Source organism: Arachis ipaensis, chromosome B9, assembly GCF_059453495.1.
Source record: "Arachis ipaensis isolate K30076 ecotype BB chromosome B9, ASM5945349v1, whole genome shotgun sequence".
Classification (NCBI taxonomy): domain Eukaryota; kingdom Viridiplantae; phylum Streptophyta; class Magnoliopsida; order Fabales; family Fabaceae; genus Arachis; species Arachis ipaensis.
The window spans coordinates 120,693,200-120,706,614 of record NC_142444.1 but is presented as its reverse complement, the minus strand read 5'-3'; the positions used below and the strand labels follow the sequence as shown (position 1 = coordinate 120,706,614).

Genomic DNA, 13,415 nt, shown 5'->3' with positions numbered 1-13,415 from the left:
GCTCAGCTTTTGAGGAGGAAAGTACTTGGCTAAGAAAGCCGTGACCAGCTTATCCCAAGAGTTCAGGCTGTCTTTGGGTTGAGAATCCAACCATAATCTAGCTCTGTCTCTTACAGCAAAAGGGAAAAGCATGAGCCTGTAGACTTCAGGATCTACTCCATTAGTCTTAACAGTATCACATATTTGCAAGAATTCAGTTAAGAACTGAAAAGGATCTTCAGATGGAAGTCCATGAAACTTGCAGTTCTGCTGCATCAGAGAAACTAATTGAGGTTTCAGCTCAAAGTTGTTTGCTCCAATGGCAGGAATGGAGATGCTTCTTCCATGTAAATTGGAATTAGGTGCAGTAAAGTCACCAAGCATCCTCCTTGCATTATTATTATTTTCGGCTGCCATCTCCTCTGCCTGTTCAAAAATTTCTGAAAGGTTATCTCTGGATTGTTGTATTTTAGCTTCTCTTAATTTTCTCTTCAGAGTCCTTTCAGGTTCTGGATCTGCTTCCACAAGAATGTTCTTATCCTTGCTCCTGCTCATATGACAAGGAAGAATGGCCAGAAAAATGATAATAATAATAGAGATCCTTTATACCACAGTATAGGGATCCCTTTGTGAGTGGAAGAGAAGGGGGAGACAAGGAATGTGATGTAAAGGAAGAAATGCAACTGTACGAATGGAAGAGATGTGAGATGAGATGTTAGGATATGAATGAATAAATAGAATAGGATGAGAGAGAGAGAGGGAATTTTCGAAAATTATTTTTGAAAAGGAGTTAGTGATTTTTGAAAATTGGTTTTTGAAAATGTGTTAGTAATTTTCGAAAATTAAGATTTAAAAATTAAAATAATTAATAAATTAAAAAGAAATTTTGCAAAAGGGGAGAGATATTTTCGAAAAATGAGAGAGAGAGAGTTAGTTAGGTGGTTTTGAAAAAGTTAAGAAACAAACAAAAAGTTAGTTAGTTAGTTGAAACAAATTTTGAAAAGATAGGAAGTTAGGAAGTTAGAAAAGATATTTTGAAAAGATATTTTTGAAAAAGATAAGATAAGAAGATATTTTTGAAAAGATATGATTGAAATTAGTTTTGAAAAAGATTTGATTTTTAAAATCACAAGATATGATTCTAGAATTTAAAGTTTGAATCTTTCTTAACAAGCAAGTAACAAACTTCAAATTTTTGAATCAAAACATTAATTGATTATGTTATTTTCGAAAATTTGATATAAAAATAAGAAAAAGATTTTTGAAAAATATTTTTGGAATTTTTGAAAATAACTAAAAATTTTGAAAAAGATTTGATTTTTGAAAAAGATTTTGAAAAAGATAAGATTTTCAAATTGAAAATTTGATTTGACTCATGAGAAACAATTTGATTTAAAAAATTTTTGAAAAAGTCAATCCAAATTTTCGAATTTGATGAGAGAAAAAGGGAAAGATATTTTTTTGATTTTTGAAATTTTTATGAAAAACATGAAAATTATGCAATGCATGAAATTTTTAGATCAAAACATGTGATGCATGCAAGAATGCTATGAATATTAAGATGAACACCAAGAATACTTTGAATGTCAAGATGAACATCAAGAACATATTTTTGAAAAAATTTTTAATGCAAAGAAAACATGCAAGACACCAAACTTAGAAATCTTTCATGTTTAGACTCTAAGAAACGAAAAATGCATATGAAAAACAATAAAAGACACAAAACAAAAAATCATCAAGATCAAACAAGAAGACTTACCAAGAACAACTTGAAGATCATGAAGAACACTATGAATGCATGATATTTTCGAAAAAAATGCAAGATGCATATGCAAGTGACACCAAACTTATGATACGACTCAAGACTCAAACAAGAAACAAAAAATATTTTTGAAATTTTTTTTTTATGATTTTCTAATGTTTTTGGATTTTTATTTTATATTTTTCGAAAATTAAAAGGAAAAATGAGGATTCCAAAATTTTTAATATGAATTCCAGGAATCTTGCCATGTTAGTCTAAAGCTTCAGTCCAGGAATTAGACATGGCTCACTAGCCAGCCAAGCTTTCAAAGAAAGCTCCAGTCCAAAACACTAGACATGGCCAATGGCCAGCCAAGCTTTAGCATGTAAATCAGAAACAGTAGCAGGTGGATTAACTCCAACTAGCTTGCTCTTGATAACAAATTGCTGCCTCAGTCCAAATAAATTTAGACATGGCTTTACAGCCAGCCAGGCTTCAACATATAATTACATGGGCTGGAGTGATTAGTTGAATACCAATCCCAAAGTAGTTTGGGTATGGCTTTACAGCCAGATATGATTCAACATATTTCATGAAACACTAGAATTCATTCTTAAAAATCTTGAATAAAATTTTTGAAAACATTTTTATTTTTTTCGAAAACAGATGAGAAAATTTTAGAAATATTTTTGAAAAATTTTTGAAAAGAAAATAAAATAAAAAGAAAATTACCTAATCTGAGCAACAAGATGAACCGTCAGTTGTCCAAACTCGAACAATCCCCGGCAACGGCGCCAAAAACTTGGTGCTGTTGCCGGATCAAAAGGGAATCTGGCACTGATGTTACCGGACCAAAAGCTTGCCGAAAACTCAAACAATCCCCGGCAACGGCGCCAAAAACTTGGTGCATGAAATTGTGATCACATTAATGTAGTACTCTTTGTTATTGTATGGAATCATTATTATGGCTCTTTACTATGTGTGGACACAACTCCGTTCAACTAACCAGCAAGTGTACTGGGTCGTCCAAGTAATAAACCTTACGTGAGTAAGGGTCGATCCCACAGAGATTGTTGGCTTGAAGCAAGCTATGGTCACCTTGTAAATCTTAGTCAGGCAGATATAAAGTGATAATGGTGTTTTCGAATATTATATAGTAAGATAGGGATAGAGGTACTTATGTAGATTCATTGGCAGGGATTTCAGATAAGCGAATGGAGATGCTTTTCGTTCCTCTGAACCTCTGCTTTCCTGCTATCTTCATCCAATCAGTCTTACTCCTTTCCATGGCTGGCTGTATGCAAGGGCATCACCGTTGTCAGTGGCTACATCCCCTCCTCTCAGTGAATCATATGCTCACGCACCCTGTCACGGCACGGCTATTCATCTGTCGGTTCTCGATCATGCTGGAATAGGATTCACCCTCCTTTTGCGTCTGTCACTAACGCCCAGCACTCGCGAGTTTGAAGCTCGTCACAGTCATTCAATCATTGAATCCTACTCAGAATACCACAGACAAGGTTTAGACCTTCCGGATTCTCTTGAATGCCGCCATCATTCTAGCTTACGCCACAAAGATTCTTGTTATGAGATCTAAGAGATATTCATTCTAGCTTAATTCATGTAGAACAGAAGTGTTTGTCAGGCACGCGTTCATAGGGGAGATGGTGATGAGCGTCACACATAATCGTCACCTTCATCACGTTCTTGGGTGCGAATGGATATCTTAGAAGCGAAATAAGATGAATTGAATAGAAAACAGTAGTACTTGCATTAATCTTTGAGGAACAGCAGAGCTCCACACCTTAATCTATGGAGTGTAGAAACTCTACCGTTGAAAATACATAAGTGAAGGTCCAGGCATGGCCGAGATGGCCAGCCCCCTAAACGAGATCAATAGTCTCCTAAGATGAACAATGGAATAAAACTGAGACCAAAGATGGTCAAAAAGACTAGTAAAAGGTCCTATTTATAATAAACTAGTCACTAGGGTTTACATGAGTGAGTAATTGATGCATAAATCCACTTCCTGGGCCCACTTGGTGTGTGTTTGGGCTGAGCTTAAGTGTAGCACGTGCAGAGGCCATTTGTGGAGTTGAATGCCAGTTTCTGTGCCAGTTTGGGCGTTCAACTCTGGTTTTGGATCCTTTTCTGGCGCTGGACGCCAGATTTGGGCAGAAGGCTGGCGTTGAACGCCAGTTTACGTCGTCAATTCTTGGCCAAAGTATGGACTATTATATATTGCTGGAAAGCCCAGGATGTCTACTTTCTAACGCAATTGGAAGCGCGCCATTTCGAGTTCTGTAGCTCCAGAAAATCCACTTTGAGTGCAGGGAGGTCAGAATCCAACAACATCAGCAGTCCTTTTTCAACCTCTGAATCTGATTTCTGCTCAAGTCCCTCAATTTCAGCCAGAAAATACCTGAAATTACAAAAAAACACACAAACTCATAGTAAAGTCCAGAAATGTGAATTTAACATAAAAACTAATGAAAACATCCCTAAAAGTAACTAGATCCTACTAAAAACATACTAAAAACAATGCCAAAAAGCGTATAAATTATCCGCTCATCAGTGATTCGAAGTTATGTTGAAAGGATGGTCTATAAGCACAGGGTGGGGCTTGTTGGTAACTACAAGGTTGTCCACCACATCTATTAGCTTGGTATGCATTGTAAAATAGTCTTTGCCCATGATATCTTTGAGGGTGTTGTTGCCTAAAGGGTTGATCAGATCCTCTTGGCTCCATCCATCTTTGATTGCTTAGACCTTGATGCACGTTCCTGTTATAACTTTCACTCCTTTCAACAACATTAGAACCAAACTCAAAGCGAGAGGGGTGAGAATTCATAGTATCTAATAAAAATAAAAGAAGAAAATAAGAACAGATAAACAAGTAAAAGAGAAATATTTACAATAACCAATAATAAGGCACACGATTGCAGTTCCCCGGCAACGGCGCCATTTTTGAAGAGACAGAAGATTGATGGTTTAGAAGTTATAATAAACTCTCATTGCAAGTATAGTTACTAAACCAAGCAATCAACCTTTCTTACAAACATTTTCGTTGTTACAAGTAACAAACCCCTTTAAAATTGATAACCGAAGTATTTAAACCTCGGGTCATCTTCTCAAGGAACTGTAGGGAAGTATGTTCTTATTATTGGCTATGGAGATTGTAAATTGGGGTTTTGAAAGTAAGGAGAGATAGTGAATTTAAATTGCAATTAAATTAAGTAAATGACTGTAAAATAAACTTTTGGTAAGGTATGAGAAATTGGAAATCCTATCCTAGTTATCCTTATCAATGGTGATGAGGATTGAGTCTTAATCCCACTTAGTTAGCCTTTACTAAAGCAAAGGAAGATCAAGTGGATTAATTAGTCTGATCTTCAGGTTCTAGTCAATTCCTAAGAAAGGACTGGAATTATTGAAGTTCAATTCAATTAGCAAAGATAACAATTATTGATCACGTTGAGCTTGATATCTCCTGAGTTACTGATTTCTTAACCAAGACCAAAAGGGGAAAAGTAAATCTACTCGAATAAAAATATCTTCATATTGAAAGTAACAGTAACATAAACAAAAGAGAGCAATCATAAACTGAAATACCTCAAATAACATTAATTAAGAGAATTATCTGTGACATAGAAAAGTTCATAAATTAAACTGAGAAGATAATAAAAAGGAAAATTGAACCTGATGAAAAGAGATAATCCTGAAAGCAAAAGAAATCCTAATTCTAAATTCTAAAAGAGAGAGGAGAGAATCTCTCTCTAAAAACTACATCTAAATCATCAAAAGTGACTAATTGGAGACTCTCTTTTGAATGGATGCATTCCCCCACTTCATAACCTCTGATCTGTGCTTTCTGGACTTGGATCTGGGCCGAAAAGGGCTTCAGAAATCGCTAGGAGCATTTTCTGTAATTTCTGGTGCGTGGCCTCTGTCACGCGTCCGCGTGGGTCATGCGGTCGCGTCATCTGGAGTTTTCCTTATCACGCGTTCGCTTCAGTCATGCGTCCGCGTCATCTGCGTTTTGCTCGTGGCACGCGTTCACGTCATTCACGCGATCGCGTCGCGCTCTCTTCGGGCTGGGCATGCGGTCGCATCGCCCACGCATTCGCGTCGCTGCCAACTTCTTCAAAAACTCCATTTTGTTCTTTCCTTCCATTTTTGTATGTTTCCTTTCCATCCTTTAAGTCCTTCCTGCCTTAGAAGATCTGAAACTACTCAACACATAAATTACAGCATCGAATGGTATTAAAAAGGTAATTAAAATAATTATTTTTAAAGCATAGGAAACATGTTTTTCACATACATCACATAATAAGGAAGGGAAAGTAAAACCATGCAATTAACATGAATAAGTGAGTGAAGGATTGAATAAATCCCTTAAATTGAGCATAAAATATATCATAAAATATGAGTTTATCAGACGCGTATGCGTGGACACCCAAATCGGCGTAAAAGGTGAAATTGACAGAGAGTTGGGCTGCCTTGGTGCCGGAATCGCGCGAGTTGTCACGCGTACGCATGACCGATGCTCACGTGTCACTTGCATGTTTGGCCATCCACGCGTACGCGTGGGCGATGGTTACGCGTCGTATGGCTAACTCAATTTTCATGCTTACGCGTGATGCATGTGCGCGCGTCGCGTCCGTTTCTTGTTATCTTATCATTTCTCTTTTTTTCTTCCTCCTTTCTTACTTTCTTCTTCTTCTTCACTTCTTTAACTTCTCATCCTTCTTCACTCTCATTCTATTTTACTTAATTTATTTTCATACTTTCATTCATTGCATTTTAATTTTGTGCATATTTTTATTTTGTTTTCTAAGCTATTATTTCACCATTGGTGTTAAATGTTCTTATTCAACTGTTGCATCTTTTCTTGCGTTATTTTGGTGCTTCGTGACTTGTTTTAAATTGTTGGGTATTATTAATTATAAGTCAATGCTAATCTTTTATGATACTTGTATTTCTTTTGCATTGATATGCACTTATACTGTCTTTCATTACCGATGAGCGGATAATTTATACGCTTTTTGGCATTATTTTTAGTATGTTTTTAGTAGAATCTGGTTACTTTTAGGGATGTTTTCATTAGTTTTTATGTTAAATTCACTTTTATGGACTTTACTATGAGTTTGTGTGTTTTTCTGTGATTTCAGGTATTTTCTGGCTGAAATTGAGGGACTTGAGCAAAAATCAGATTTAGAGGTTGAAGAAGGACTGCTGATACTGTTGGATTCTGACCTCCCTGCACTCAAAATGGATTTTCTGGAGCTACAGAACTCAAAATGGCGCGCTTCCAATTGCGTTGGAAAGTCAACATCCAGGGCTTTCCAGAAATATATAATAGTCCATACTTTTCTCAAGTTTAGACGATGCAAACTGGCGTTCAACGCCAGCTCTCTGCCCAATTCTGGCGTCCAGCGCCAGAAACAAGTTGCAAAGTAGAGTTCAACGCCCAAACTGGCACACAAACTGGCGTTCAACTCCAAGAATGACCTCTCCACGTGTAGACTTCAAGCTCAGTCCAAGCACACACCAAGTGGGCCCCAGAAGTGGATTTATGCATCAATTACTTACTTCTGTAAACCCTAGTAACTAGTTTAGTATAAATAGGACTTTTTATTATTGTATTAGATATTTTTGATCAGTTGTTTGCTATCTTAGATCACGTTTTGGGGGCTGGCCATTCGGCCATGCCTGGACCTTTCACTTATGTATTTTCAACGGTAGAGTTTCTACACTCCATAGATTAAGGTGTGGAGCTCTGCTGTTCCTCAAAGATTAATGCAAAGTACTACTGATTTCTATTCAATTCAACTTATTCCGCTTCTAAGATATTCATTCTCACTTCAACCTGAATGTGATGAACGTGACAATCATCATCATTCCTTATGAACGCGTGCCTGACAACCACTTCCGTTCTACCTTCGATTGAATGATTATCTCTTAGATCTCTTAATCAAAATCTTCGTGGTGTAAGCTAGATTGATGGCGGCATTCATGAGAATCTGGAAAGTCTAAATCTTGTCTGTGGTATACCGAGTAGGATTATGGGATTGAATGAATGTGACAAGCTTCAAACTCGCGAGTGATGGGCGTAGTGATAGACGCAAAAGGAGGGTGAATCCTATTCCAGCATGATCGAGAACCTCAGATGATTAGCCGTGCTGTGACAGAGCATCTGGACCATTTTCACAAGAGGATGGGATGTACCCATTGACAACGGTGATGCCCTTGCATAAAGCCAGCCATGGAAAGGAGTAGAATTGATTGGATGAAGGCAGCAGGAAAGCAGAGATTCAGAGGAACGAAAGCATCTCTACACGCTTATCTGAAATTCTCACCAATGAATTACATAAGTGTTTCTATCCTTATTTTCTGTTTAATTAGTATTATTTTCGAAAACTCCATAATCAATTATTATCCGCCTGACTGAGATTTACAAGGTGACCATAGCTTGCTTCATACCAACAATCTCCGTGGGATCGACCCTTACTCACGTAAGGTTTATTACTTGGACGACCCAGTGCACTTGCTGGTTAGTTGTATCGAAGTTGTGACAAATTATGAATTTGAGATTAGAGCACCAAGTTTTTGGAGCCATTACCAAAGATCACAATTTCGTGCACCAAGTTTTTGGCACCGTTGCCGGGGATTGTTCGAGTTTGGACAACTGACGGTTCATCTTGTTGCTCAGATTAGGTAATTTTCTTTTTGTTTTATTTTCAAAAATTTTTCAAAAATCTTTCAAAAATTTCTCCTTTGTTTTCGAAAAAAATTTTAAAATAAATGTTTTCAAAAATATATTTTTCTTTAGAATTTTTAAGAATGAATTCTAGTGTTTCATAAAGCATGTTGAAGCATGCTGGCTATAAAACCATGTCTAAATTCTTTTGGACAGAGGTTTTGGCTTAAAATTGAATGAATTACTCCTATATCTATGCTAAAGCTTGACTGGCTATTAAGCCATGTCTAAACCTCAGATTGGAGCTTTAGACTAAGAATTGAAGATTCCTGAAATTCATATTAAAAATTTTGAAATCCTTATTTTTCTTTTTCAAATAATTTTCAAAAAATCCAAAAAAAAAATTAGAAAATCATAAAAATAAAAAATATTTCATGTTTCTTGTTTGAGTCTTGAGTCAGGTTTTAAGTTTGGTGTCAATTGCATATTCATCTTTCATTTTTCGAAAATTCATGCATTCATAGTGTTCTTCATGATCTTCAAGTTGTTCTTGGTAAGTCTTCTTGTTTGATCTTGATGTTTTCATGTTTTGTGTCTTTTCTTGTTTTACATGTGCATTTTTGCATCCATAGAGTCTAAACATGAAAGATTTCTAAGTTTGGTGTCTTGCATATTTTCTTTGCATATAAAATTTTCAAAAATAAGTTCTTGATGTTCATCATGATCTTCAAAGTGTTCTTGGTGTTCATCTTGACATTCATAGCATTCTTGCATGCATTCATTGTTTTGATCTAAAATTTCCATGCATTGAGCATTTTTAGTGTTTTTCTCTCTCATCATAAAAATTCAAAAAAATCAAAAAAAAAATCTCTCCCTCTTTTCTCTCATCAAATTCGAAAATTTGAGTTGACTTTTTCAAAATTTTTAAAAATCCAATTGTTTTTATGAGTCAAATCAAATTTTCAATTTAAAAATCTTATCTTTTTCAAAATCTTTTTCAAAAATCAAATCTTTTTCATTTTTCTTAGTTATTTTCGAAAATTCTAAAAATATTTTTCAAAAATCTTTTTCTTAATTTTATATCATAATTTTCGAAAATAACATCACCAATTAATGTTTTGATTCAAAAATTTCAAGTTTGTTACTTGCTTGTTAAGAAAGATTCAAACTTTAAGTTCTAGAATCATACCTTGTGATTTCTTGTGAATCAAGTCATTAATTGTGATTTTAAAAATCAAATCTTTTTCAAAACTAACTTCAATCATATCTTTTCAAAAATATCTTCTTATCTTTTCAAAATTTGTTTTAACTAACTAACTAACTTTTTGTTTGTTTCTTATCTTTTTCAAAACCACCTAACTAACTCTCTCTCTCTCTAATTTTCGAAAATATCTTCCACCTTTTTCAAAATTTCTTTTTAAATAAGTGTTTAATTATTTTCATTCTTTATTTTAATTTTCAAAAATTACTAACCTTTTTCAAAAACTATTTTCGAAAATCACTAACTCTTTTTCAAAAAATTATTTTCGAAAATTCTCCCTCTCTCTCATCTCCTTCTATTTATTTATTCATCTACTAACATTTCCTTATCTCACATCACTGCTCCTATCCTTACCCTTGTGTTTGGATTCTTCATTCTTCTTCACCCCCAGTCCTTTTCTTCTTCTACTAACAATAAGGAACCTCTTTACTGTGACATAGAGGATTCCTCTTCTTTTCTTGTTCTCTTCTCTTTCTTATGAGCAGGAACAAAGAAAAAGGCATTCTTGTTGAAGCTGATCCAAAACCTGAAAGGACTCTGAAGAGGAAACTAAGAGAAGCTAAATTACAACAACCCAGAGACAACCTTATTGAAAATTTCGAACAAGTAAAGGAGATGGCAGCCGAACCCAACAACAATAATACAAGGAGAATGCTTGGTGACTTTACTGCACCTAATTCCAATTTACATGGAAGAAGCATCTCCATCCCTACCATTGGAGCAAACAATTTTGAGCTGAAACCTCAGCTAGTTTCTCTGATGTAGCAGAACTGCAAGTTTCATGGACTTCCATCTGAAGATCCCTTTCAGTTCTTAACTGAATTCTTGCAGATCTGTGATACTGTTAAGACTAATGGAGTAAATCCTGAGGTCTACAGGCTCATGCTTTTCCCTTTTGCGGTAAAAGACAGAGCTAGAGTGTGGTTGGACTCTCAACCCAAAGACAGCCTGAACTCTTGGGATAAGCTGGTCACGGTTTTCTTAGCCAAGTTCTTACCTCCTCAAAAGCTGAGCAAGCTTAGAGTGGATGTTCAGACCTTCAGACAGAAGGAAGGTGAATCCCTCTATGAAGCTTGGGAAAGATACAAGCAGCTAACCAAAAAGTGTCCTTCTGACATGCTTTCAGAATGGACCATCCTGGATATATTCTATGATGGTTTATCTGAGCTATCAAAGATGTCATTGGATACTTCTGCAGGTGGATCCATTCACCTAAAGAAAACTCCTGCAGAAGCTTAAGAACTTATTGACATGGTTGCTAATAACCAGTTCATGTACACTTCTGAGAGGAATCCTGTGAGTAATGGGACGCCTATGAAGAAGGGAGTTCTTGAAATTGATACTCTGAATGCCATATTGGCTCAGAACAAAATATTGACTCAGCAAGTCAATATGATTTCTCAGGGTTTGAATGGAATGCAAGCTGCATCCAACAGTACTCAAGAGGCATCTTCTGAAGAAGAGGCTTATGATCCTGAGAACCTTGCAATAGCAGAGGTGAATTACTTAGGTGAACCTTATGGAAACACCTATAATCCATCATGGAGAAATCATCCAAATCTCTCATGGAAGGATCAGCAAAAGCCTCAACAAGGCTTTAATAATGGTGGAAGAAACAGGTTTAACAATAATAAACCTTTTCCATCATCCACTCAGCAACAGACAGAGAACTCTGAACAAAATACTTCTAATTTAGCAAACTTAGTCTCTGATCTGTCCAAGGCCACTGTGAGTTTCATGAATGAAACAAGGTCTTCCATTAGAAATTTGGAAGCACAAGTGGGCCAGCTGAGTAAAAGGATCACTGAAATCCCTCCTAGTACTCTCCCAAGCAATACAGAAGAGAATCCAAAAGGAGAGTGCAAGGCCATTGAATTGATCACCATGGCCGAACCTGTAATGGAAGGAGAGGACGTGAATCCCAAGGAGGAAGACCTCCTGGGACGTCCAGTGATCAATAAGGAGCTTCCCTCTGAGGAACCAAGGGAATCAGAGACTCATCTAGAGACCATAGAGATTCCATTGAACCTCCTTACGCCATTCATGAGCTCTGATGAGTATTCCTCTTCTGAAGAGAATGAGGATGTTATTGAAGAGTAAGCTTCCAAGTTCCTTGGTACAATCATGAAGCTGAATGCCAAATTATTTGGCATTGAAACTTGGAAAGATGAACCTCCCTTGTTCACCAATGAACTAAGTGATCTGGATCAACTGACATTGCCTCAGAAGAAACAGGATCCTGGAAAGTTCTTAATACCTTGTACCATAGGCACCATGATCTTTAAGGCTCTGTGTGACCTTGGTTCAGGAATAAACCTCATGCCCCTCTCTGTAATAGAGAAACTGGGAATCTTTGGGGTGTAAGCTGCTAAAATCTCATTAGAAATGGCAGACAATTCAAGAAAACAGGCTTATGGACAAGTAGAGGACGTGTTAGTAAAGGTTGAAGGCCTTTACATCCCTACTGATTTTATAGTCCTAGATACTGGGAAGGATGAGGATGAATCCATCATCCTAGGAAGACCTTTCCTAGCCACAGCAAGAGCTGTGATTGATGTGGACAGAGGAGAGTTGATCCTTCAAATAAATGAGGACAACCTTATGTTTACAACTCAAAGATCTCTCTCTGCATCCATGGAAAGGAAGCATAAAAACCTTCTCTGAAAGCAGAGTCAACCAAAGCCCCCACAGTCAGACTCTAAGTTTGGTGTTGGGAGGCCACAACCAAACTCTAAGTTTGGTATCAAACCCCCATATCCAAACTCTAAGTTTGGTGTTGGGAGGTCTCAACAAAGCTCTGCAAATTTGTGAGGCTCCATGAGAGCCCACTGTCAAGCTATTGACATTAAAGAAGCGCTTGTTGGGAGGCAACCCAATGTTTATTTATCTAATTTTCATTGTTTTTCATGTTTTATTAGGTTCATGATCATGTGGAGTCACAAAATAAATATAAAAATTGAAAACGGAATCAAAAACAGCAGAAGAAAAATCACACCCTGGAGGAAGACCTTACTGGCGTTTAAACGCCAGTAAGAAGCATGTTTTGGGCGTTCAACGCCAGAACAGAGCATGGTTCTAGCGCTGAACGCCAGAAATGGCCAGCATCTGGGCGTTTGAACGCCAGAAATGCACCTTGTAGAAGAGCTGGCGCTGAACGCCCAGAACAAGCATGGTTCTGGCGTTCAACGCCAGAAATGGGCCACAAATAGGCGTTCAACGCCCAGAACAAGCACCAATCTGGCGCTGAACGCCCAGAGTTGTGTGCAAAGGCATTTTACATGCCTAATTTGGAGCAAAGTTGTAAATCCTTGAACACCACAGGATCTGTGGACCCCACAGGATCACCTTAGGATCTGTAGACCGCACAGGATCACCTCAGGATCTGTGGACCCCACAGGATCACCTCATGATCTGTGGACCCCACAGGATCCCCACCTACCTCCACTTACTTCTTCTCACCCCTCTTTCACACAATCCCATAAACACTCTTCCCCAAAACCCTTCACCAATCACCTCAATCTCTCTTCCCCATCACCTCTTCACCACTCTTCCCCATAAACCTACCTCATAAACTCTACCTACCTTCAAAATTCAAAATCAATTTCCCAACCAAACCCACCCTAAATGGCCGAACTTACCCCCCCTCTCTTCCCTATATATACCCCTCCATTCTTCCTCATTTTCTCACAACACAACCCTCATTTCTCTTCTTGGCCGAAACACACCTCCCCCCT

At 37.2% G+C, this 13,415-nt stretch overlaps 1 non-coding gene across 1 annotated transcript; it reads right to left on the bottom strand.

The window, feature by feature from the left end:
- Positions 1 to 10,695: 10,695 nt before the first annotated feature.
- On the bottom strand, positions 10,696 to 10,803 carry LOC148546126 (small nucleolar RNA R71). The gene has a single exon (XR_015901514.1). It is a non-coding gene; the product is annotated as a small nucleolar RNA R71 (small nucleolar RNA).
- Positions 10,804 to 13,415: the final 2,612 nt, after the last annotated feature.